We start from the raw sequence: 26935 nt of genomic DNA, 5'->3' as shown, positions 1-26935 counted from the left end.
GCAGTGGAAGAATTTGGCATATTCTCCATAAAAACATAGATGTTTATATTGGGCTTAACAAAAAATAATACTAGCTAGCATCTTGCAATTAATTGATATCAAATTGAATGATATTAATGATTAGCATCATAATACTTAATTTTTTTAACCAGAATAATCATATTAAGAACTTGCCACACACTTTCTCCTTTGATCTTTACTACTCCACTGAATACATACTACAATAATCTCATCTTACTGATGAGAAAACTAATACACAGAGAGACAAGTTATTTATTTTAAGAGGTCACAGAAGTAATAAAATGTGGAATTAACTCCACACGTCTGTTCAGAGAACTGACAACAGAAACAGAGTACATTCACATATCCACAAACTAGGTTAAACTTCAAGTAAGTATCTGCCTTCCATTTCATGGATTAATACCTTTGATTCATACTCATGCAAAATCCATACACCTTTATTTTACAAATTCTAAGTCCAAAAGAGTAACAGTATTGCAAGAAAAGTAAAAAACATAAAATAAAAACGATAGACAACAGAGTATACGGATTCCTCAGAATGTGAATTTTATCTTTTGAATAAATCACTCCAAAAACAAATTAGTATTTCAATAATAGGAAAATATATATATGTGTGATCACTGGTGTAAAGAAAATAACAGATGGCAAATGGAATCTTTAAAAATCCAATGCTGGTGAATACGAAACACAAGATTGGGAAATAGTTTTTTGTTTCAACCCTGAACAATTTTCTTCCCAAATAAAAATTCTCTTGTCAACTACAGAGTTTATATCATATTTACCATCAAATGTCAAAAGAAAGAGAGAGAGAGAGAGAGAGAGAGAAAGAAAGAAAGAAGAAAGAAAAAAAAAGAAAGAGAAAGAAAGAAAAAGAAAGAAAAAGAAAGAAAGAAAGAAAGAAAGAAAGAGAAAGAAAGAAAGAGAAAGAGCATGGCATCATTGAATGATACAAGTGGAAAGGAACTTAGAAGCTATGGTGAACCCCTACAGAGGCTAAAACTTCAGCTCAGATAATTTAAAGTTAGTAACAATAGTAGATGGAAATTCTATAGCAAAAATGCATTAGTTGTTAATATGAGAATTTTAATAGTGTTGGCCCAAATTATTCTTTTTTTTTTCATGTATCCTTCTCTATGTGAGGTCTGAGATGCTCATTAGCTCAAGTAGTTCATAAGACTATTAAGAACATCAAGTGCTGATATATTTTTAAAGTTGAACCTTCTGTCTCCAATCACCAATAAGATTCTTCTTTATTTTGGCAATGAAGCCTTTGCAGGGACTTTCACATATGCACCACTGCCAATACAGCATTTTTTCCCTCACAGTCTTAAAAACGGAGGCAGAGATAGTGACTCCATGTCTTCTTCCAGAGCACATGGGCAGGCTACTAACCACTATTAGTTAGGCTGGTATCATCTCATTGACTTCTGGTCCGTTATATGTAACTTGAAGAAAGAAAGATTATTTTAAAGCATGCTTCATGTTCCCCCAGCCTCTCTTCTCCTTTAGTGATTATATTGGGAGTCCTTTGTTCCACATGACATAGCCTCTATCTAGAAACATTTTAGGTTACTGAGCCGCCATTTGAAAGAGCTACTGAAGACAGCAGTAATATTTTACTAAGTAAAGCCACAGGTACTTTAGGGTTTGTTACCATAGCATAGCCTAACCTATCCTGACTAATGTGGAGAACTACTTTCTGTAACAACCATTCATAAAGCTGCTTTTTTTTTAGAACTCTGTGTGTCCTACAACACACTCACATGTAATATTCCATGTAACTAGGGTTTTGATATCAAATATTATATCTCAACAGAGAGATAAAATAAATTGCTTTATTTTCTCTATCTCTGGGTGTCTCACTTCTGTGTTTCTTATTGCCCACCTACCTAGGAATCAACCTGTATCTGTGTAAGCCATCAGCACCATATTTGCCAACTACTATGTACTTGGCCATCCTTCTCCATTTCAATACTCTACTGGTACAGGGTCCATGCCTTTGATGTCTGATTCCTTTTATTCAGTGGTCTCATGCTTATTACTGACTTGATCCATTTGACATCTATAGAGTTAAGTAACTCTAGCTTACCAGGATATGTTACAAACATAAACTGTGACTGGAATACATGGCCCAGAATACATGATGAAGACACAGAATCAAATGCCCTTTAGTTGGTATATTTTTCCACATCTTTTCCAGGTGTGGGCACCATTGTAGCCAACAAATATCCTTCACATTTGTTGGTTAAATAGGACCACTAGAAAATAGAATTTTATTTTACTTTCACCTTTTCCCTTGATAGGTATGTTTTATATAAATGTGATATTCATCGACATGGGAGATTCCATTAATGCCACAATGTCAAAAGCAATAGATCCATCTAAAACTTTTACCTATATATAGAAAATGTCAATATCTCAGGAGATTTTAAGGAGAGAATTCCCTTGAATTGGAATTTAATATTAGATCAGGAACTCCTTTCTCCTATTCCTTTTACAGTGCCCTTGCTATGTGGTATGAAACATAGTTCTTAATGGTGATAGGGAAGGAGAGGGGCTGATCTAGGAGGAGTTCTTAATTGAGAATAGATGGATTTGAGAATAGCATGCTACCCTGAAGCTGAGGGGAACCACAAACTCAATAAAACCTCCCAATATTTGGAGAAAAATAATTATATTCCCTATATTTTCTTATTCTAAAGTGATACAGTCACTGTGTGGGAACATTTGTAGCAAGACGGCACCAGGAAACAGCCCGATGTTGGAGAGAAATGTATGAAAAAGATACCCGCTTTCCCATAAGAAATACAGAATAGATATGCAAAGAATTGCCTGAAGGTCTAGAAGCTTTTATCCAGAGCAAGTGAGAGGACAAGGCAAATCTGAAAGAATTCTCACAAAAATAAAATAGTGTGCCCAAAAATTATGTATGAAAAGGAGCATGGTCACTCAAAGAGCACAACAGATGACCTCCTTCATTTACAACTCATTCTTAGTCAACAGTTTTAACTCATCATCGTAAGTCAACAAACACCTACACTGTCTCTTGAATCTTTCATTTAAATTTGGGTGAAGAACTCTTCTTGAAAAAACCTTCTCTGGTGGATGGATATTTATCATACCTTGTGGATGCCCAGAAGCTCTGAATATACTTTCTGGTTTGGGAAACTCCTCATTTTGTCAATCCTGGTCTAAAATCATAGTCACTTTTTTTTGTATAAAAGTCTAACTTTAGCAGCCTTCCTTAAAGATGAGCTAAGAACATGCCCTTCAAAGCCAAACACTGAATTTGAAGTTGGTAGCACAAAGAAAGATGCCTTGACCCAAATTCATTATGGCTTGTTACTCCCAGTTTCTAGGGACAACAGTGCACAGAAATTCTATGCTGGTGCCTAATATCCAGTATTAAAGTGTTTATCGTGATATCTCCACTTGACAATTTCTCATTGGTTATTTGAGACACTGGTCATTGCTATATGATCCTGGCACCTCTTTCTCTAGCTTCCTAGAAATTATGACCTAATTAATATACTATGCTTACTTTTTGCTTAAAACAGTAAGGATTGATTTTTCTTGTTTAGAACCAAAACCCTGTGGTAGACACTGTCCATGCTCTACTCAGATTCCATTCACCAGTGCCATGATTCCTTCTCCTAGCTTCTGTGTACTTTTATTTCTAAAAGCAACTCTTGCAACTTTCTTTGGAAGGACAGCTTTCTGACTATAAAGCTACTTTGCAAACAGTTAAAAGGAACTGGTAGTACCTGGAAACTGATGCTCCCATAAGCAATACTTGACAAATGACTGACAGGTGTAGAAGTATGAAAACTACTATCTTAGTTTGCTAGGACTGCCATAACAAATTATCACAGACTGAATGGTTTTGATAGCAGAAATTTATTTTCTCACAATTCTGGAGCCTGAGTCTAAAATTAAGATGTCCAGGGGATTGGTTCTTCTAACCTGATGTCCTTGGGTTGTCTCCTCCCTGCATCTTCACATAATTATCCCTATGTGTGTTTCCATGTCTTAATCTCATTTTATAAGGACAGCAGTCATATTGGATTAGGACCTGCCCATATGACCTCATTTTAACTTAATTACCTCTTTAAAGACACTATCTCCAAACAGTTTCTGAGGTAAAGGTTATGACTTCAACATATAAGTTGTGTCACTTCAGGTGACACAACTCAGCCCATAATATGACCTGACTTGTCCCAAGGAGATACAAACAATGAGACATAACTTACATTTTAGAGGCCCTCTGCAGAATAGGGCTGAGGCTGAAACTTAATCTAAAATCACACTCTTTCTTGGGCTTCCTTCTCTTATCTGGTCTGCTTCACTCAATCTTCAGTGGTTTCTCCTGGGAGCCTTTCCTTAATAAATTACTGGCATAGGGATTCTCATCTCAGGCTCTGCTTCTTGGGAAACAGATCTATTACATAATCCTGAATAATACCCCTTCTTTTAATCAGACAATATCCCACCTGAAAAAGCTTCAGTAGGATATACAAGGCCTCTTTAAAGCATCAGGAGGTGATGTCAGTAGGAATGAACAAGTAAAGATTTTCAAAAACTCTCTCTTCGATAAAAGCAGTAATATCATTAGAAAAAAAATGGTAAAAAAATCACCTTTTTCAGAACCCTGGAAATTACACAAAACTTTGCAACAGGGGCACTTGGGTGGCTCAGTTGGTTAAGCATCCACCTTTGGCCCAGATCATTATCTCAGGGTCCCAGGGTCCTGGGATGGCTCCCTGCTCACTGGGGAGCTTGCTTCTCTCTTTCCCTCTGCAGCTCCCCCTGCTTGTGCACACTCTCTCATTCTCTCTCGCTGTCTCTCTGTCAAATAAATAAATGAGGTCTAAAAAAAAAGCTTGCAACAATATAGGGAACATAAATTCAAGAAAAATGGCTGAATCTCAGTAGGAAGAGAGAAACTATAGTATTTTAACTTGGTCTATTTCTATCCTACTCTTCCAACTCTGCTATAGTTTTGAACACCAACAGCCTTACAATCCCAGTGAAACTAGTATCTTAATAACCCCCTGGAAGTAGCAGAACAGAGTTGGAGATACTCAAAAGCCCAATTCCCAGAAAACTGTCATTATTTGATGTGTCTGTCCATTCCCTGGAAAGCCACTTTCATTTGACCTACCTCAGAGCTCACCAAGTGCAAACAACTTTTCAATACATCATAATAAAACTATCTAGGCCAAAGACAAGAAGAGAATCTTGCAAATGCAAGAGATAACTCACCACATACAAGAGATCCTCAATAAGACTCATAACTGATTCCTCATCAAAAATCAAGGACACTGGGGCACCTGAGTGGCTCAGTGGTTGAGTGTCTGCCTTTGGCTCAGAGCATGATCTCAGGATCCAGGATCAAGTCCCACATCAGGCTCCTTGCAAGGAGCCTGCTTCTCCCTCTGCCTATGTCTCTGCCTCTCTCTCCATGTGTCTTTCATGAATAAATAAATAAACTCTTTTAAAAATACATGGGGGCCAAAAAAAATAAAAAATAAAAAATAAAATAAAAATACATGGAGGCCATAAGGCAGTGAATTGACTTATGCAAAGTGCCGAAAGAAAGACTGTCAACCAAGAACTGAACCAACAGTTCTATAGATCCAAGAATTCTATATCCAGCAAATTGTCCTTCAAAAATAAAGGAGTAATTAAGACATTGCAAGGTAAACAAAAATGGAGAGAACTGGTCATTACTAGACGTGCCCCTCAGTAAATACAAAAGGAATCTTTCTCAGTGAACTGAAAAGAACACAACATGGTAACTTAAGTCCACATGAAGAAATGAAGAGCACCAGTATTACTATATAAAGGATGCTATAAAAGTATTATTTGTAATATTTTCCTCTATATAATTAAAACAAAACTGCATAAAATTATAAATATATACAATGTAAAAATATATAATTTGTATGACAATAATAGCAGCAAGTGGGTGGAACTACATAGGAGCAAAGATTTGTATGATTGAAATTCAGTTTGTGTTAATCTGGCTAGATTGTTGTAAATTAATATGTTAATTGTAATTTCTAAAGCAACCATTAAGAAAATAATAAATACATAAAATAAATGACAAAGAAATTAAAATGGTACACTAGAAAAATCTAACACAGTAAAACATTAAAAGAGAAAATGTAGAACAGTAAGAAAGACATGAGATATATGTAGAACAAATAGCAAATGGATAAATATAAATCATACCTTATTAATTTCATTAAATGTAAATGAAATAAACATTCTAACTAAAAGGCACAGGTTGGTGGAATGTTTGTTTTTTTTTTTTTAAAGGAAAAAACATCATTGACTACATGCAAATCAGAACCACAATGAGATGCCACTTCGTACTCACTTGGATGGCTATAACAAAAAAGACTAATAATAACGAGTGTTGCCTATGATGTGGAGAAATTGGAATCCTTATACATTGTCAATGGTAACATTACAGTGGTAAAGCTGCTTTGAAAAACAGTTTAGCACGTCCACAAAAAGTTAAACATAGAGTTACTATATGAGCCAGGACTCCATTCTTAGGTATGTACTCAAGGAAACTAAAATAATATGTGCAATTAAAACTCAGTAAGAAAATAAACAATCTAATTAAAAACTGAGGAAAAGATTTAAACAGACATCTCACCAAACAAGATTTACAAGTGGTAAATAATCATATAGAAAAAAGTTCAAGGGGCAGCCCTGGTGGCGCAGCGGTTTGGCGCTGCCTGCAGCCTGGGGTGTGATTCTGGAGACCCCGGATCAAGTCCCACATTGGGCTCCCTGCATGGAGCCTGCTTCTCCCTCTCCCTGTGTCTCTGCCTCTCTCTCTCTCTGTGTCTATGAATAAATAAATAAAATCTTAAAAAAAAAAAGAAAGAAGTTCAACATCATATAGTATTAGGGAATTGCAAACTAAAATATTAGTGAGATTCTATCCCACACCTATTAGAACAGCTAAAATCAAAATATGGAGAACAATGCTTGTGAGGATATAGAGCAATAGGAACTGTCATTCTTTGCTGACAAGAATGCAAAATGACACAAGTACTTCAGAAAAGTATTTGGCAGTTTCTTACAACGCTAAACCTAGTCTTACCAAATGATCCAGCAATCACACTTTTATTTTTTTTTTTTTTATTTTTTTTTATTTTTTTAAATTTTTTTAATTTTTTTATTTATTTATGATAGTCACAGAGAGAGAGAGAGAGAGAGAGGCAGAGACACAGGCAGAGGGAGAAGCAGGCTCCATGCACCGGGAGCCTGACGTGGGATTCGATCCCGGGTCTCCAGGATCGCGCCCTGGGCCAAAGGCAGGCGCTAAACCACTGCGCCACCCAGGGATCCCACACTTTTAGATATTTACCCAGATAAGTTGAAAACCTAAGTCTACATAAAAACCTGCACATGAACGGTTATAGCAGCTTATTCCTAATTGCCAAAAATTGGAACTAACCAGGATGTTCTTCAATAAGTGAATAAACTGTTGCATAGCTATACAAACAAATATTATTCAGTGATAATGAGAAATGAGCTATCAAACCATGTAATTTGAAATGAGCTATCAAACCATGTAAAGACATGGAAGAAACATAAATGCAAATCAAACCACCACAATGAGATACCACCTCACACCAGTGAGAATGGGGAAAATTAACAAGACAGGAAACCACAAATGTTGGAGAGGATGTGGAGAAAGGGGAACCCTCTTACACTGTTGGTGGGAATGTGAACTGGTGCAGCCACTCTGGAAAACTGTGTGGAGGTTCCTCAAAGAGTTAAAAATAGACCTGCCCTACGACCCAGCAATTGCACTGTTGGGGATTTACCCCAAAGATTCAGATGCAATGAAACACCGGGACACCTGCACCCCGATGTTTCTAGCAGCAATGTCCACAATAGCCAAACTGTGGAAGGAGCCTTGGTGTCCCTCGAAAGATGAATGGATAAAGAAGATGTGGTTTATGTATACAATGGAATATTACTCAGCCATTAGAAACGACAAATACCCACCATTTGCTTCAACATGGATGGAACTGGAGGGTATTATGCTGAGTGAAATAAGTCAATTGGAGAAGGACAAACAGTGTATGTTCTCATTCATTTGGGGAATATAAATAATAGTGAAAGGAAATAGAAGGGAAGGGAGACGAAATGGGTAGGAAATATCAGAACGGGAGACAGAACATAAAGACTCCTAACTCTGGGAAACGAACTAGGGGTGGTGGAAGGGGAGGAGGGCGGGGGGTGAGGGTGAATGGGTGATGGGCACTGAGGGGGGCACTTGGCGGGATGAGCACTGGGTGTTATTCTGTATGTTGGCAAAGTGAACACCAATAAAAAATAAATTTATTATTAAAAAAGATTAAAAAAATAAAAAAGAAACTTAAATGCATATTGCTAAGTGAAAGAAGCCAGTCTAAAAATGCTATAGCCTGTATGGTTCCACCTATGTAATATTCTAGAGAAGGAAAAAAGAAAAAGAAGAAGAAATAGAGACCAGCCAGGAAGTTAGGGGAAAGCAAGGAGAGAAAGAGAAAGAACAGGGGAAAGAGGGAAGGAGGAAGATGGAGATCAGATTTTTTAGGGCAATAAACCATTATTTTGTAGGATATTGTAAAAGTGAATACATGACATGCATTTAACAAGACCTGTAGAATCTACAACAAAAAGAATAAACCCTAACATAAGTTAGGAACTCTTATTATAATGTATTCACAAGCCTGGATGGTATAGTATGTTAAGTGTCAAGACTCTTGGATTGGGCTCAGGTCATGATCTCAGAGTTGTGGGATCAAGTCCTGTGCTGAGCTCCATATTGTTGCAGTCTTCTCATCCCTCTACCTTCCCCTTTGCCTCTACCCTCACTTTCTCTCTCTCTCTCTCTCTCTCTCTCTCTCTCCCTCTCCCAAAATGAATAAAAATCTTTAAAAAATTATTTATCAATGTTGGTTCACCAATTGTAACTAATGTACCATACCAATGTAAAATGGTAGTAATAACGAAAACTGAGTGGTGTTGAGTGGTGGGGCAGACGGAGTATGTTAGGAATTCTCTATACTTTTAGCTCAACTTTTCTGGAAACCTTAGACTGCTCTAAAAAATAAAATTTATTATTAAAAAAAAAGTTCACCAACTTGTACATAAGTTTCCACAGCAGCATTATCCATAATAGCCACAAAGTGAAAACGATCCAAATGTCCATCAACTGATGCACAGATACACAAAGTGTGGTCTATCCATACAACAGAATATTATTCCCTGGTAAGAAAGAGTGGCATAGTGACATATTTGTTACAACTAAAATAAACCTGGAAAACATTAAATTGAGTGAAAGAGGCCAGACACCAAATGGCATATCTTTTATAATCCATTTACATGAAATTTTCAGAATACGCAAATCTATAGAGATAAAAAGGATATTATCGGTTGCCAAGGACTAGGGGGAGGGGTAATGAGAATGACTGGCAACATGTAGGGTTTCCTTGGGGATAAGGAAAATAAATTAGGTCATATGGATCATTGTACAACCATATGAACATACTGAGATTCACTGAATGGGTACATTTAAAGGGTATATTTCATAGCATGTGAATAATATGTCAATTAAAAAATATAAAGCATTAAGTCATTTTGTTCTCAACAGTTTGGAAAGAAGAAAACACATGTAGAAAACACTACTGTTCAAAGGTCTAAAATACCATTATGCTAAATCATATGTCTATATGGCCAAAAGTATTTTCAACCTGACAAGTAAGATCATTTTGTTTTCTTATTGTCAGTGACTATACTCCCATACCTCCCCCCAACCCTTAACTCTAACTCATTCATTTTGGGGGCTTAAAAAGAACTTGAAACATCTTCAACTAATCATGAGTGGGCCTACAGCACTATCTCCTTACTTGAATGACATCCACAATATTCTAAGGTATTATTTGTTCTTCATTGTCTCTTCAAGTTAAGTTGTCTTTATCAAAGGGCTATTGTTTTGAGCTTTGAGTGTTTTTTGGGAGACACTGAATTATACCTCACCTCTGCCAAGATACACATATGTGCGCACACGCACACACACACACACACAACCCTCTAGCATCTTATTTCTCTGTTCTCTGTGCTAAAATGTAAGAAACTCAAAAGATGAAGGCAAGGCATGGTATTCATTGAACTTAATGCCATGTCAACTAGTGCCCACGTCTATTCACATAGAATTCCTAACAAGTTTTAGAAACAAAATTCCTATTTGCAAAATATACCACATGAGAGCAAACTTGGCCAAAGGGCCCTACAGAAACAGAAAGGACTATATTTGTATTTTTTATCCATTCATCTTTCGATGGACACCGAGGCTCCTTCCACAGTTTGGCTATTGTGGCCATTGCTGCTAGAAACATCGGGGTGCAGGTGTCCCAGCGTTTCATTGCATCTGAATCTTTGGGGTAAATCCCCAACAGTGCAATTGCTGGGTCGTAGGGCAGGTCTATTTTTAACTCTTTGAGGAACCTCCACACAGTTTTCCAGAGTGGCTGCACCAGTTCACATTCCCACCAACAGTGCAAGAGGGTTCCCTTTTCTCCGCATCCTCTCCAACATTTGTGGTTTCCTGCCTTGTTAATTTTCCCCATTCTCACTGGTGTGAGGTGGTATTTCATTTTGGTTTTGATTTGTATTTCCCTGATGGCAAGTGACGCGGAGCATTTTCTCATGTGCTTGTTGGCCATGTCTGTGTCTTCCTCTGTGAGATTTCTGTTCATGTCTTTTGCCCATTTCATGATTGGATTGTTTGTTTCTTTGCTGTTGAGTTTAAGAAGTTCTTTATTAAAAAAAAAAAGTTCTTTATAGATCTTGGAAACTAGCCCTTTATCTGATACGTCATTTGCAAATATCTTCTCCCATTCTGTAGGTTGTCTTTGAGTTTTGTTGACTGTATCCTTTGCTGTGCAAAAGCTTCTTATCTTGATGAAATCCCAATAGTTAATTTTTGCTTTTGTTTCTTTTGCCTTCGTGGATGGATCTTGCAAGAAGTTACTGTGGCCGAGTTCAAAAAGGGTGTTGCCTGTGTTCTTCTCTAGGATTTTGATGGAATCTTGTCTCACATTTAGATCTTTCATCCATTTTGAGTTTATCTTTGTGTCTGGTGCAAGAGAGTGGTCTAGTTTCATTCTTCTGCATGTAGATGTCCAATTTTCCCAGCACCATTTATTGAAGAGACTGTCTTTCTTCCAATGGATAGTCTTTCCTCCTTTATCGAATATTAGTTGACCATAAAGTTGAGGGTCCACTTCTGGGTTCTCTATTCTGTTCCATTGATCTATGTGTCTGTTTTTGTGCCAGTACCACACTGTCTTGATGACCACAGCTTTGTAGTACAACCTGAACTCTGGCATTGTGATGCCCCCAGCTATGGTTTTCGTTTTTAAAATTCCCCTGGCTATTCGGGGTCTTTTCTGATTCCACACAAATCTGAAAATAATTCGTTCTAACTCTCTGAAGAAAGTCCATGGTATTTTGATAGGGATTGCATTAAACGTGTAAATTGCCCTGGGTAACATTGACATTTTCACAATATTAATTCTGCCAATCCATGAGCATGGAATATTTTTCCATCTCTTTGTGTCTTCCTCAGTTTCTTTCAGAAGTGTTCTATAGTTTTTAGCATATAGATCCTTTACCTCTTTGGTTAGGTTTATTCCTAGGTATCTTAGGCTTTTGGGTGCAATTGTAAGTGGGATTGACTCCTTAATTTCTCTTTCTTCAGTCTCATTGTTAGTGTATAGAAATGCCACTGATTTCTGGGCATTGATTTTGTATCCTGCCACGCTACCGAATTGCTGTATGAGTTCTAGCAATCTTGGGGTTGAGGCTTTTGGGTTTTCTATGTAGAGTATCATGTCATCGGCGAAGAGGGAGAGTTTGACTTCTTCTTTGCCAATGTGAATGCCTTTAATGTCTTTTTGTTGTCTGATTGCTGAGGCTAGGACTTCCAGTACTATGTTGGCTATTCTATAACTTAATTTGGAAAGAGGAATGGAAGAAGTTGTGCTGAAAAAATAGATGTAGGTCTTTAATGGCATATTTGTTTAAAATATTGTAGAGGGAATTACTCACGAGTTGCTTATTGAAATCAAATAAATTTCTTTAAATCAGTCTCTTTTTCTTTTCATTAACAAATTCTGTACTGGTAATGATTTTGTAATCTCCACAAAGTAATAAAATGCAGTCTATCAATCTGTGTGAAGTCAATAGCACGCTAAACTAAGCCCTCCTCCCTGCAGCATGCACACGCACAGGCATGCGTGCACACACGCACTTACACAATGTCCTTATTTTATAGCCTGAAGTACTTTTCTTCCAGTGTGTGATTTGCAAAAAAAAAAAAAAAAAAAAAGTAGCAATGCCTCAGTAGCATTAAGGAGGATTCTTGAGGCACTTTTGCAATAAATTCATTATCTACTCCTGTTAGAGAAAATTTCCATAAACCACCATGTATCATATTTTGGCTAAGCCATCAGTCAGTCACCTTTTATGGAGGTGTATTTACTATCTAGTACATTTCTTGAAATTGCCCAAGTTGCTTATAAATGTCAAGGAAGTTTCATATACTTACCTGTGTTTCTTTTTAGCAACTGAGAGCAAAGTGCCCTCTCAGTGGGGTGCTGTACATGTAATCCAGCTAAGAAAGTAAAACCAAGAACCAAGATGCCTTTTACCCCGCTGCAGTAATACTGCTGAATAAGGAAATCTCCACTTGCTGTCCCTTGGAAACAGCACCAAAAGAGGGCATGGAACACATGTGTATGATGCAACCAGCTGTGCATGGAATCAACTCTTAATTAAACATTACTTAAGAGTTATAAAACTAGGGTCACCACTGCCATTTTCATTTCAGTGGAACTGAAAGGTAAAGTCAGCCAACATTTAAGCCATTTTGTTTTATTTTCATCAAAAGTTTTCTTCTAAGATTATATAGCTAATGTGGCATAAGTTCCCATTCGTATGACAAGAGGAGATTAGGTAGGAAAGCAATCAAGAATGGCTTTAAAGAGGGCTAGTATTTGAAGCTCTATAAAGAACATATTAAACTCAACAGCAAAGAAACAAACAATCCAATCATGAGATGGGCAAAATAAATAAACAGAAATTTCACCAAAGAAGACATACACATGGCCAATAAGCACATGAGAAAATGCTCTGCATCACTTGCCATCACAGAAATACAAATCAAAACCACAGTGAGTAAATTTATTATTAATAAAAAAACCACAATGCGATACCACCTCACACTAGCGAGAATGGAGAAAATTAAAAAGACAGGAAACAACAAATGTTGGAGAGGATGTGGAGAAAGGGGAACCCTCTTGCACTGTTGGTGGGAATGTGAACTGGTGCAGCCACTCTGGAAAACTGGGTGGAGGTTCCTCAAAGAGTTAAAAATAGAACTGCCCTACGACCCAGGAACTGCACTGCTGGGGATTTACCCCAAAGATACAGATGCAGTGAAATGGCAGGACACCTGCACCCCAATGTTTATAGCAGCAATGTCCACAATAGCCAAGCTCTGGAAGGAGCCTCAGTGTCCATCAAAGGATAAATGGATAAAGAAGATGGTGTCTATGTATACAACAGAATATTACTCAGCCATTCGAAACGACAAATACCATTTGCTTCAACATGGATGGAACTGGAAAGTATTATGCTGAGTGAAGTAAATCAGTTAGAGAAGGACAAACATTATATGGTCTCATTCATTTGGGGAATATAAAAAATAGTGAAAGGGAATCAAGGGGAAAGGAGAGAAAATGAGTGAGAAATATCAGAGAGGGAGACAGAACATGAGAGACACCTAACTCTGGGAAACGAACAAGGGGTAGTGGAAAGGGAGGTGGGCAGGGGTTGGGGTGACTGGGTAACGGGCACTGAAGGGGGCACTTGACGGGATGAGCACTGGGTGTTATCCTATATGCTGGCAAGTTGAACTCCAACAAAAAAAAAATATACAAAAGAAAAAAAGAATGGCTTTAAGGCATAGAAGATCACCTATAAGACTTTTTATATTGTTCCTCCTTCTTACAGAAAAAAAAATTGGATTTGGCCCTCTGTTTTCTCATCTGTAAAATACTAATAGGAATGCCTAACCCATAAAGCTGTTGTAAAGACTGGATGAACAATGCTTAAAAAATGCCTAACAAAGTCTTCTAAGATGACACGAAAAGCCTACATGGAAACCCCACCTAAACTCATCTCTATAATCTGTAAAACAAGAAAGATGAGTTTCTAAGAGGTCTCTCAGTTCCATCACTCAAGAATTCCATAAATCTGTAAAAGAAAGGAAATATTGTTTGATTCCCCCCCACACACAACATTTCTCATGTATGCTATGTTTTCCATTCCTTCTTGCTTGCTTTGGCGATCCACACTACCCTACCATACCTCCATCATCACCACTCAAAAAAGGAAGCAAAAGGAAAGTTTTGAAATGACAAGTGCCTTTACTCTTGGCTAAGTTTAACATGCACTTAGTCATCTGCTGGTGAGTTATTTTGGCTTGATACTCTATTTATTCTGTCAGTCAATTAAAAAGGTACCACTCATGACACCACCAACTATGGTATATGTGAGGGGACTCTTACATGGAAACACCAATTCCTTTGGTGGAATTTTAGAAAAAGCTGGGTCGTAGGGCAGGTATATTTTTAACTGTTTGAGGAACCTCCACACAGTTTTCCAGAGTGGCTGCACCAGTTCACATTCCCACCAACAGTGCAAGAGGGTTCCCTTTTCTCCACATCCTCTCCAACATTTGTGGTTTCCTGCCTTGTTAATTTTCCCCATTCTCACCGGTGTGAGGTGGTATCTCATTGTGGTTTTGATTTGTATTTCCCTGATGGCAAGTGATGCAGAGCATTTTCTCATGTGCATGTTGGCCATGTCTATGTCTTCCTCTGTGAGATTTCTGTTCATGTCTTTTGCCCATTTCATGATTGGATTGTTGGTTTCTTTGGTGTTGAGTTTAATAAGTTCTTTATAGATCTTGTAAACTAGCCCTTTATCTGATACGTCATTTGCAAATATCTTCTCCCATTCTGTAGGTTGTCTTTGAGTTTTGTTGACTGTATCCTTTGCTGTGCAAAAGCTTCTTATCTTGATGAAATCCCAATAGTTAATTTTTGCTTTTGTTTCTTTTGCCTTCGTGGATGGATCTTGCAAGAAGTTACTATGGCCGAGTTCAAAAAGGGTGTTGCCTGTGTTCTTCTCTAGGATTTTGATGGAATCTTGTCTCACATTTAGATCTTTCATCCATTTTGAGTTTATCTTTGTGTCTGGTGCAAGAGAGTGGTCTAGTTTCATTCTTCTGCATGTGGATGTCTAATTTTCCCAGCACCATTTATTGAAGAGACTGTCTTTCTTCCAATGGATAGTCTTTCCTCCTTTATCGAATATTAGTTGACCATAAAGTTCAGGGTCCACTTCTGGATTCTCTATTGTGTTCCACTGATCTATGTGTCTGTTTTTGTGCCAGTACCACACTGTCTTGATGACCACAGCTTTGTAGTACAACCTGAAATCTGGCATTATGATGCCCCCAGAAAAAGCTATTAGCTGTATAGGATTTCACTAATCTTTTTGGCATTTCAGCACAGAACTCCAAATCTCAGGCATATGGAATCTCTAGGAGTCCTATTAAATTTCAGCGAATTGAAATATTTTATTGTTAAAGGGCCATTTTTCTTAGATACATAGAAAAGAAAAAATTTTTTTAAAAAAGAAGTGATGGAAAAATGCTGAGTCACTGTAGAAGACAGAAGGGAAAAGAGAAAAATGCAGACGCCCTGATAGAGATGCATACCTCTGACTTTAGCTAGATCTAAGGGGCAGAAATGAATTGTAAAACCAACATATGTGATCCAGTTCCCTGAGACCTCCTTTTCACTGCCAGTAAAGGAAAACTAGCATTCACATGAATATGTTCAACCATGTAAGTGAGCTGGTATCAAATCTATAGGGAGACAGGAGCCCCAATCTTTGAGAGAGTAGTGTCCCAGATCCAGTTTCTGGTGTAACTTGCAGAAATTCTTTAACCTTTCTGAATCAGAATTACATACAACAAAATATAGGATGCCCAGTTACATCTGAATTTCAGATAAACAGCAAATATTTTGCATGTACAAAATTAAGTTAGAGATTTTTTTTTTATTTTTTTTTATTTTTTTTATTTTTTTTATTTTTTTAATTTTTATTTATTTATGATAGTCACAGAGAGAGAGAGAGAGGCGCAGAGACACAGGCAGAGGGAGAAGCAGGCTCCATGCACCGGGAGCCCGATGTGGGATTCGATCCCGGGTCTCCAGGATCGCGCCCTGGGCCAAAGGCAGGCGCCAAACCGCTGCGCCACCCAGGGATCCCGAGATTTTTTTTTTTTAATCTTTAAAGTCATTTGGGAGAAGAATGGAAAGTGAGGGGAAAAGAGGTTTTAGGTCATACTATCTGAGTTAGTTAGTTTATTTCCTTTCTTTCTTTCTTTCTTTCTTTCTTTCTTTCTTTCTTTCTTTCTTCTTTCTTTCTTTCTTTCTTTCTTTCTTTTTCTTCTTTAATTCTCAAGTCTATATTATATGCTTACTTGGTACAAGGCACTAGCATCTCATGATAAATAAAAGCAGACACAAGGCTATAAAAAATGAATTCACCAATTAAAAGTACAGTTCTGATGAGGGCAATGGAAAGATGTGTGACCAGAAGAACTATGGCAAGTGCTCATCAAAGTTGTACATGTGAAGTACAGGTGGGAGAAGATGGAAGAGAAGGGGTCCAGACTTGGTCTTGAGGAATCACAAACCATAGTTGTCTAATCAAGGAGGACAAGACTCCAAGGAGAATAAAGCCTGGAGAAGAAGGAGTGATCTAGGATATTAATATTGTTGAGAGCAGAATAGAGTCTTTCAAATAAGCAGTCATGGTTAACACTGAGGGATGCTGCTGACAGGTCAACTAATACCAGCACTGAGGGATGTCATTCCACTCTGTGACAAGGATGCCACTGGCACCTGAATGAGGGTTATAAGAACAGGTGCATGGGCAGGGCATATTTACCTCTATTAGCTTTGCAACTGTGAACCAATCTTGAAGCCAATTTGAGCCTCAGTTTCTGTAGTTATAATGGCACCAAGCACAACCTCTTCGGAGAGAATGCCACAGTCTTTAGCAGAATATATGTCCACTAAATATTTCCCTTCATGTTCAAGTTTCATCCAAGAAAACTGTGCTTTCACGGCACTAATTCAGATTTAACTTGCCCTCAAATTTTTCTTGGTGAGGTTAATCTGAATAACAACCATGAAATTTACTCTTATACTCAATTACACTGTAACAGCTTTTAGGTAACAATCTACATAAAAATATAGATATGCAAGCAAATCAAAATAAAATGCCACTGAGAAGGTAATTCAGAAGAATTACATAATAGACTTTATGAATCTGTCTTGGTGCTAACGGCAGAGTTGTCATCATTTAATTTTTTTTCTTCCTCATCAAGGTCTGAATCAAGACTTTGTAACTCCCAAGGTGATACCTCACTGCCCCATTCTTTTGCAAGAATTAAAACCAACAAAAACTTCACTTAGATTCTTACCTATGGACATGCTCCAGCAAATAAACACCATCTACAAAGCTACAAGGGATTCTTCTCTTGGTCCTGCTTTATCTAGGGGAACAGGAGTCAGTGATACTTTTAACTCCATGTCCATTATGCCCCAGAATTATGTCCGTTATGCCCCAGGTGTTTACACACTTCCTTCTATCTAAGCATCTAGCAGTTCTGCCAAGGAATTATGACCAGTCACAACAGATGGAGCTAAGATTCACTGAGGTTAAATAACTTACAAATACAAGGCTGGTACATGGTGGAGCCAGCCTCTGAAATCGGATCTTTCTGATCCTAAAACCCTAAGACTTTTCATTACATTCTTTTTTCCCCAAACTCAATGATGTAGCAATATTTGGGAGGGGGAGGGAAGGAGGAGTCCAAAAATAATATTCACAGTAGAGGAGATAATACACTTCTATGTTATCTGTAGATTGTGTTGCCAGATTTGGCAAATAAAAATATAGTACACACACACACACACACACACACACACAATACAGGACACCCAGTTAAATTTGAATTTGAGATAAATAACCATTTTTATTTATTTTTTAAAGAGTTTTTGGTAAAAATAGGCATGCCCCATGCAATATTTGGGAAACACCTACACTAAAAAATTACTTGTTGTTTCTCTGAAATTCTAATGTAACTGGACAACCTATATTTTATCTGACAACCCCACCTGTAGAGACTTTTAAAACAATAATAAAATTATTTACAACTTGGTTTTTTTTTTTATTATCACCACACACCAGCAATTCCAAACAATGTCAGTGACAGAATGCTTCTATGATGAGTAGAGTTCTCTCCTGCAACCCTCACCCTATACACACTGATTTATCACTATCTAAACAATTCTACAGAATGGCAGCACCCCATGAGATGTTAAAAAGTCTGGTGGATAATCTGCAAAGATGGCCACCATTCATTCCTTCCCTCCTTCTAAGCTGAGCTCTGTCAAGAGGTTAGGTCTAATATCTCTCTCCTTGAATCTGGGGTGGTCTTCAGCCTTGTTTGACCAAGAAACTTGGAGAAGTGATATTCTGGAACTTCCAGGTGTAAAATATTGGAAGCCTTGCAGCTCCCCCCCGGGTCTCTTCGAATGCTCACTCTTTTTTTTTTTTTTTCAAGATTTTTATGTATTTATTACTGACACAGAGAGAGAGAGAGAGCGCGAGAGAGAGAGAGAAAGCAGAGACACAACACAGGCAGAGGGAGAAGCAGGTCCATGTGGGGAGCCTGACATGAGACTCGATCCCGGGTCTCCAGGATCACGCCCTGGGCTGAAGGCGGGGCTAAACTTCTGAGCCACCCAGGGATCCCAAATTTTCACTCTTTAGATGCTCTCTCTGAGAATGCTCCCTCATGGAAATCCTATGAAAAGCCAAAGCCATGGAGAAAGGACATAGGTAGATACATTTTTGACAGTCACAGCTGAGCTCTCAGATTAACTACCAATCATATAAATGTCCAGGCTAATGATCTTCAGATAACCCCAGCTCCAGCCTCTGTTTGATGACAGCTGCACAAGAGATCCCAAGCAAGACCACCCAACTGAACCCAGTCAAGTCTGAATTGTGAAAGACAGTCAGAGGTTGTTTCAAAGCAGGGTTTCTCAGCTATACAGCAGTAGATCACTAGATGAAGAGAATTCTTGTGGGATTAAAAAAAAAGTTCCACATAAAAAGTTGGAGAACACTGAAATCATATTTTTCTCTTAGAAATTCATAATGTGTAAGTCCATAGCAACAGTTTAGGGAATTTCTGCAAAAAAAATATAACTGTTTAATTTTTGTTTAACCCAATATTTCCTAAGTGTATCTGGTTACATAATCCATTTTCTATGAAATTCTCATTGACATTTTGGGGGAAGAAGTGTCCTGGGAGCTCAGTTTAGGAAAATCTATATTATTCCATGCTATTTTCCACCAGAGATAGTCATGTGAAGGAGCTGGTTTCAAAACCAGTGAAATGATAAATCTTGCTAATAAGTTGGGCTCTGCAAGAAAACTAAGATGCAGAAATAGTTTGATTATATATATAATGTATATGGTAGTTCTATTTGTTGAACAACCAATAGGGATATGCATTCTAATCATGAAGCATATACATATAGGAAGAGTGGAAGGCAGTATCTGAAATTAAGATGGTCTACTCCAGGAAACCTGGAATGCAAAATAGTTGAAGCAAAGGATTGCCTCTATTTTTAGTAGGAAGGTCTCATTATAGAAGTCTTCTATCTTAAAAAAAAAAAAAAAAAAGGGCTGGAGATTTCAACTCAAAGTTTTACTTTACAGTTTGAATTAGTTTGGCCACAGCTGACAATCCAATTCAATTTCTAACTTTCAACTGTGCTGCATAGATAAAGCTTTACTTGTAAAATAAATCACACTTGAAGTACAAGGAATATTTGTCTCCACCCATTCGTCTGAAATAGATCTTGAGTAATAAAACTATAATTCTCCAGCATTTTTGACATATATAGCAGTTGACATATTTTCCCTCTTTAGTTCATGATAGTAAGCTGAAAGGTATTTTTTAACTCCTCATTTATCTTCTTTTAATAAATCATAAAGATAGCATATTCCTTTGCAGGTTTTCTTAAATATGAGTGTTTTTTAGAGTCAGCTTCTTGAAGGAAAAGACATTTTTATTTATGGATTCAACTGAGATGAAAGAAAGTAAAAAGCTGTATAAATAAATTGCTACAAACATTGCCTTCATTTTAATATAGTTCTCAAAGTACAACAGGTATTTACAATGAAACACTGCACAGGGAAAAGGTAAATACATGAAAGAAACCAAGAGAGATGAATCTGTGGCCTTGTGATTATATTGGGAAGCTTATGGATATCAGGGATCAGTACAGTCCATCAATGGAGAATGAGCTGCTTTTCACAAAATGCTTACGTGGTTTCAACCTCTCCAGTTCATTTTATAGATGAAGATAATCAGGCTTATAAAAATCCAGAAGTATCCTTGGGAGTGGGCAGTAGCCCATCCACCAGAAGTAGCACCTTTTCAAAAATTTTCACATGCTCTATGTTAAGAGAATTAAAAAAAAAAAAAAGCCAGAAATGTTAGATGGACTTCAGAACCTGAGCCCAAGGACTTCAGAGCAAGGTGATATCCCAGCCACACTATTCCTGCCAAAGGGGTCTTGGGAAAGGCACAAAGAAGTAGCAACAACACACACATCAGGAGTCATGAGTTTTAAATGAGTGAACATATGTAAAAAGCTGTTAGCAGTCCCTAGAACACTGTAGGCCATGATAAAGTTAATTCATTTATCAGGGCCCCAAAATCCCTCAAGAAGAGTGCTCTTCTGTTTATAAGGCACTGTATTCCCCCAATCCATGGACTGTTTTCTCTTGAATGAAGGACAAACTCAGGGGGAAAAAAGATGAAACAGAGTAAAATACACTATAGAATCTTCAATAGTCAAACTTTAGGAAGCAGAGTTGTCAAGGGGTATTTGGTGAATATGTTTTTGTTTTTAAATGTATTTTCTCTGCTCTACCAATAGCAAAACACATTCCATCTCTAGAGAAGTCACACTATCCTGTTCTGGGGGTTCCATTCACATTGAAAGATATAGGAATGGCATCATTGAATATATGCATGGCACACATGTGGCCTTAAGGAGAAACACTGCTCATTCTTTCCTTCATGGGCCTCACCATCAAGGTTGCTGAACTTGGCTATACCAACATAGCAAATCATTTCTTCAAGTTCATGTATCTTTCTACTCCAACTGTGAAATATCAGAATGTATAATCTAGCCTCTCTGGTTTTTGAGTCCTGTTATAGTTTTCAGCGACATGTGGCCAACAGGGACATGGTAACAGATTTAGGTTGTCACCAAGTGAGGAAGAGTAAGGTAGATAGATATAGGTATATAAGAGTAGAAGCCAAGTAATCAAAAAAGTCCAAATGGCTTGTACAATATTTAAATTCTTAAAATCTCAACTTGCAATGTCTCCTCAAATTTTTGTTCAAGCGATCCCTCAGGTTAACTTGGAAATATAACTATTAATATATTTATACATATACACACAATCATGTGTGTGCATATGCATGTAGCCATGAAGGAAAAAAAATAATCTGGTCACTAAAGTCAGTCTGTCCTTTGGTTTAAACTTTGGAGAACCATAAATAAGCCAGTTCTATGACACTCATAACTTCACATCTGTGACTGGATGCCTCCTTGCAATAAGTTTTGAATTTATCTTTTTTCATGTAATAATTGTACTTGAAAGTCTATTATAACATTTCTATTTCCATGTTCTTTTTCCAATTCAATTCACATGACAATCCAGAGAAACTGGACCCAACTGTAAAGATAAGAAAACTAAGGCCAACTTGACTTGCATGCAAGCTGAAGATTTGACTTTTTTTTTTTCCCACTATTCGTCACTATTATTTCTTTAACATTTCGTGTTTTGTGTTTTTCTCATTTCCTTACACCATTTCTGTAATCAATTTTGTGCTGATAACATTGGGTAACTCTCAGAGCTATTTGAGATCTTCACAGGAAGGTAAAAGGAAAATTCTGAGTTTCTGGAACAGAATTGAGACCAAGAGGAGCACCTGGGTAGCTCAGTGGTTGAGTCTCTGCGTTTGGTTCAGGTCATGATCCAGGAGGCCTGGGATTGAGTCCCGCATTGGGCTCCCCACAGGGAGCCTGGTTCTCCCTCTTTCTATGTCTCTGCCTATGTTTCTGCCTCTCTCTCTGCATCTCTCATGAATAAATAAATAAAATCTTAAAAAAAAAATGAGACCAAGAAAATAGAATCTACCTATATGGCTAATGTATGACAACTGCACTGAAGTAGGAAGGGGAAAATAAGCAATTTTGGAAATGAGTGGAGGCTATGTGTTTAAAGATAAAGGCAACTGCATCTAGGCAGAGTACTGTAGTTGATAAAGTTTTTTCTCATGGGAGTAGAGATCACCAATTCTGAAACCTATGTACATATATACTAGAACTAAATACACAAGTGAATGGATGGTTGGTGGACAGTAAGAGCCAGGTTTCCCATTGTTAGAGTAGAAGGTTACAGATAAGCAAGGGGAAGAGACCAGAATGAATCCTGTTGGATGCTGGATTAGTTGGAGACAGGGTTAGCTTAATACGGATGGGTAAATATAAGAATAGTTATTGTTGGGTGTGTATACACAGATTAGGAAACATACATATCTTTCCAAGTTCTGTTTGCTGAGTGGGCCTTAAAGCAGCAAAATTCAGTAGCAATGAGCCCATCTAGTGCCCAGATCTTAGTTTCTAACACCATTCTTCAAAACAAAGAATCAGGACTCCCTGGGGAAATGGCTGATTCTAGGGCTAGGGCAAGGAATATACTAGATGAGCCTGGAGTATCCTGTAGTGTTAGAAAGTAGGGAAGTGCTCACAAAACAAAATGACGAGAGTGTGTTAAAGAGGCACAAGATCCAGGTGAAAGTTCTCTCAACAGCCAAAGCTGGAACAATCTGATAACAGAATAAAAAAACACAGTATTGGGTTATAGTCCGATTTATAAATATCTATAAGTCTATACTGATATAAATAAATGACTAAATAAAGAAGAGCAGACATATCTCCTATGCAAAAGAATCCTAAATAAGGGTAGACTGGGTGGCTCAGCATTCTAGTGCCTGCCTTCAGCCCAGGGCCTGATCCTGGAGACCCAGGACCCAGGATTGAGTCCCACGTCGGGCTCCCTGCATGGAGCCTGCTTCTTCTTCTGCCTGTGTCTCTGCCTCTCTCTCTCTCTGTGTGTGTGTGTGTGTGTATGTGTGTGTGTGTGTGTCTCATGAATAAATAAATAAATAAGCCTTTAAAAAAAAAAGAATCCTAAATAATTTATGTAGATACTCCCTTTCAAGGTAGTGGAGCTTAACACCATTCTCCTCTGACCCCACCTGTGGGTTGCATTTAGCACTTTCCTCCCAAAGAATATGGTGTGAAAATGAAGGAGTAACTTGATTGATTGATTGATTGATTGATTGATTTTTGAGGAAGAACTTTATAATGAAGAAACTTACTTTAGCCAGGTGAACAAGCTTAATGTCATCAGTAAAGCATGTACTTTTGATATGATATGATGAGAATACTCTGGTCTTCCTCTCAAAAACCCATAAACTCAATCTAATCAGGAAAAACAACAACAACAACAAACAGAACCCCACTGAAGAACATTCAACAAAATATCTACCAGTATTCCTCAAAACTGTCAAGGCCATCAAAAACAAAGGGAAGTCTGGGAAACCACTACAGTTTAAGCCTAAGGATATGTGACAACTAAATATGATGTGGTATTCTATTTTTTTATAAGATTTTATTTATTCATGAGAGACACAGAGAGAGGCACAGATATAGGCAGAGGGAAAAGCAGGCTTCCTACATGGATCCTGATGCAGGACTTGATCCCAGCACCCAGGATCATGCCCTGAGCTGAAGGCAGACACCCAATGACTGAGCCACCCAGGCATCCCATGATGTGGTATTCTAAATAGGATCCTGGGACAAAACAAACAAAACATTAGGTAAAAATTTAGGACCTCTAAATAAAGTATGTACTCTAGTTAATAATAGTCTAAAAATACTGGTTTACTAACTGTGAAAATGTACCATACTAACATAAGATGTTAATATTAAAAATTATTTTAAAAACCACACACACACACAGCTTCCAAATGAAATTTAAAAAAAAAAAAAAAAAAAACTTGGTTTCCCTGATGGTATTTGGTGAATCATTAACTCACCAAAGGCCAACCTTTAAAACCATTTACAACCAGCATTTACAACCAACCTTTAAAAACATGTACCAATGAAGGGAAGAGATAATGACATGGATATTCTAAAACATGAGATATTTAAAACTGCCTTATATTTATTGAGGAAGATACTAAGGCATTCTTTCTATTTTTTTTTTTTTCAAATTTTTATTTATTTATGATAGTCACACAGAGAGAGAGAGAGAGGCAGAGACATAGGCAGAAGGAGAAGCAGGCTCCATGCACCGGGAGCCCGACGTGGGATTCGATCCCGGGTCTCCAGGATCGCGCCCTGGGCCAAAGGCAGGCGCCAAACCGCTGCGCCACCCAGGGATCCTGCATTCTTTCTATTTTATCTGATTTCCCTTTTTTTATTATATTTTGCTTGACCTTAAGCTAAAATTCCTTGGCACACTGAATAGTCACCAGTTGCGGGTAGGAAGCAGTGGTTAAGACATCATGGACAGAGGTGTCTGGGATTTAAATATTGATAGACAACAGGCCTGCAAAGTGGGCAAGCCACACATGGATAGGGAGGAGTTAGTTATATGCTCCAAAGCTTATGTTAATTCTAGATTCAAGAATCCAAGGTTAAAGTTGTCTTTCAAGTAGCACACACTAATTGCAGATTCAGGCACTAAGTAGAGGCTTTCCTCAACTTGGTCAAAAAATTCATAGGGCTTGGGAAGCATTTTTTCTACTTCAATTCTAAGCAGCACAGTGAATGAATATAATAAAAAAACTTAACCCAGCATGGCGCAAAATGAAAGAGTCTCTCGGAATGAATGGCATGAGGAGTTGGAGGAGATGGAGGTGCCACAGCAGTAGGCAGGGAGGAGACTAGAAAATTATACTTTATGTTCCAATCACTTTAAGAATGGTGGCAGGTTCTGATCTCCTCACTATCCAATTTTTCTCATTCCTAAAGAGAGCAAACAAAGCAAAAGAAAACAGCCTTAGGCCCCAAAATAGCAGGTCTCAAACACTGAGAGCTATGATGCATACAACACCTTATAGCAACTCACTGTGCATGCTTCCTGAGCATCAGAAGCAAGAAGCAAGGGGATACAAGCAAATGAGTCACTGCAGGGCCACCAGTTAGAAGTTATTCACCAATCCCAGTTCGGTGAGGCTGTTTGGGGGCCTCAAGAAGTTGCAAACTCTACATACTAATGAAAATCCAAAATGAGTGCTCCTGATCTCCATCTAAGAAGCCCTGAGCCAGTCTACAAAAGGCTGTCCCTTTTGCACTTCCTGGCTGCCTTTGATACTATAGTGTCAGTCCCAATCAACCATTTCAAAGGGAGTATTTCTCTAGTGAAATGCACCCATAGAATCTTGCTGCTGATTCCAAATTAATTACAATTTCTGGCTAAGTCATCCAGATCTCAGGTCCACTTCCCATGGAATTCTTAGGAATTAGGATCTCCTCACTGGGGGAACAGCCGAAGCCAATGGCCAACTGTTTCAAGGAGACAAAAGTTGGTTGCCCTGTCTCAGAGTAGGACAGCTTTTGATGTGATTTATCCTCCAGAGCTCCCCATGGGATCAAGCTGAGGCTAGACCTCAGTCAAAATCACATCTTTGCCTAGATTCATCCTGAATTTTCTCATTTCCTTGAAGATTTCACCTGTGAGTGGTCCCTTACTAAATACTTGTACCAGAATCCCTCTCTCAGGCTCTGCTTCTAGAGAACCTGACCTAAGTTACCCCCAATAAAAACTTCAAATAATAATAATGGTAATACCATCAATGACTACAAACACGACAGCATAAGAGCAGTTTACATTTATTGTGTGTAACTATTCTCAGACACTGTTCTAAGGGTTTTATAATAATCATCTCTCTTAAACCTCACAAAAGCCCATAAGGTAAGTCCTATTATTATCATCCCTATTTGCAGAAGAGAAAATAGAGGCTCAGCGAGATTAAAAAAAATAATAATTGCCTAAGGTCACACACCTAGTAAGAGGTAAAACAAGAATCCCAGGCAGTCTGGCTATAGTGTCTGGGCTCTTAAACTCTGTTCCACTCTAATTCAAGTCCTTACATATTTTACAACCACACAAGTCTTAAAAATAAATGTTTGTTATAAAGCTTTTCATCTAAAGGACCCCAAAATGTATTCTGAAGTAACTAGTCTAGATTTGGCCATGGGAACTAAAGAAAGCGTGAAGAATTATGATCTAAAAATCCACTGTGGACCATTTGCTAATTTAGAGGGTATTGGGGACACCATAGACAGAAAGGGATCCCCCACCTTCCCTTCTGTACAGTTTAGACTGGAGGACATCAAAATGCATGATTGCATGGATGGATTTTAGAGTACTTCTGTTTTATAAACTGACTTAAAGAAAATTGGGTGGATATTCCTGAGCTGCTGGGCACCCTACTCTTTGAGTTCATGACCCCCTGTTGTGAGAACCCAAAGTTCACATTTTAAAAAGCTGACCACGAAAGACTTAGAATATTCCCCCT

At 37.9% G+C, this 26935-nt stretch overlaps 1 long non-coding RNA gene across 7 annotated transcripts in view; it reads left to right on the top strand.

The window, feature by feature from the left end:
* The window catches only part of LOC140633229 (uncharacterized), a 151849-nt gene that overhangs the window by 94150 nt on the left and 30764 nt on the right, over positions 1-26935 (top strand). The window contains exon 6 of one of the 7 annotated variants that reach the window (XR_012030861.1): positions 12663-12853. The exons of 5 other annotated variants lie outside the window; for them this stretch is intronic. This is a non-coding gene — a long non-coding RNA (uncharacterized lncRNA). Of the gene's footprint in view, positions 1-6342; positions 6724-12662; positions 12854-26935 lie in introns of those variants that run through there. One more of the 7 variants, XR_012030860.1, reaches the window with a different exon arrangement.

Source organism: Canis lupus, chromosome 5 (assembly GCF_048164855.1).
Source record: "Canis lupus baileyi chromosome 5, mCanLup2.hap1, whole genome shotgun sequence".
NCBI classification, from domain to species: domain Eukaryota; kingdom Metazoa; phylum Chordata; class Mammalia; order Carnivora; family Canidae; genus Canis; species Canis lupus.
Note: the sequence above shows the minus strand (reverse complement) of the source record. Positions and strands in the feature narration are given on the sequence as shown.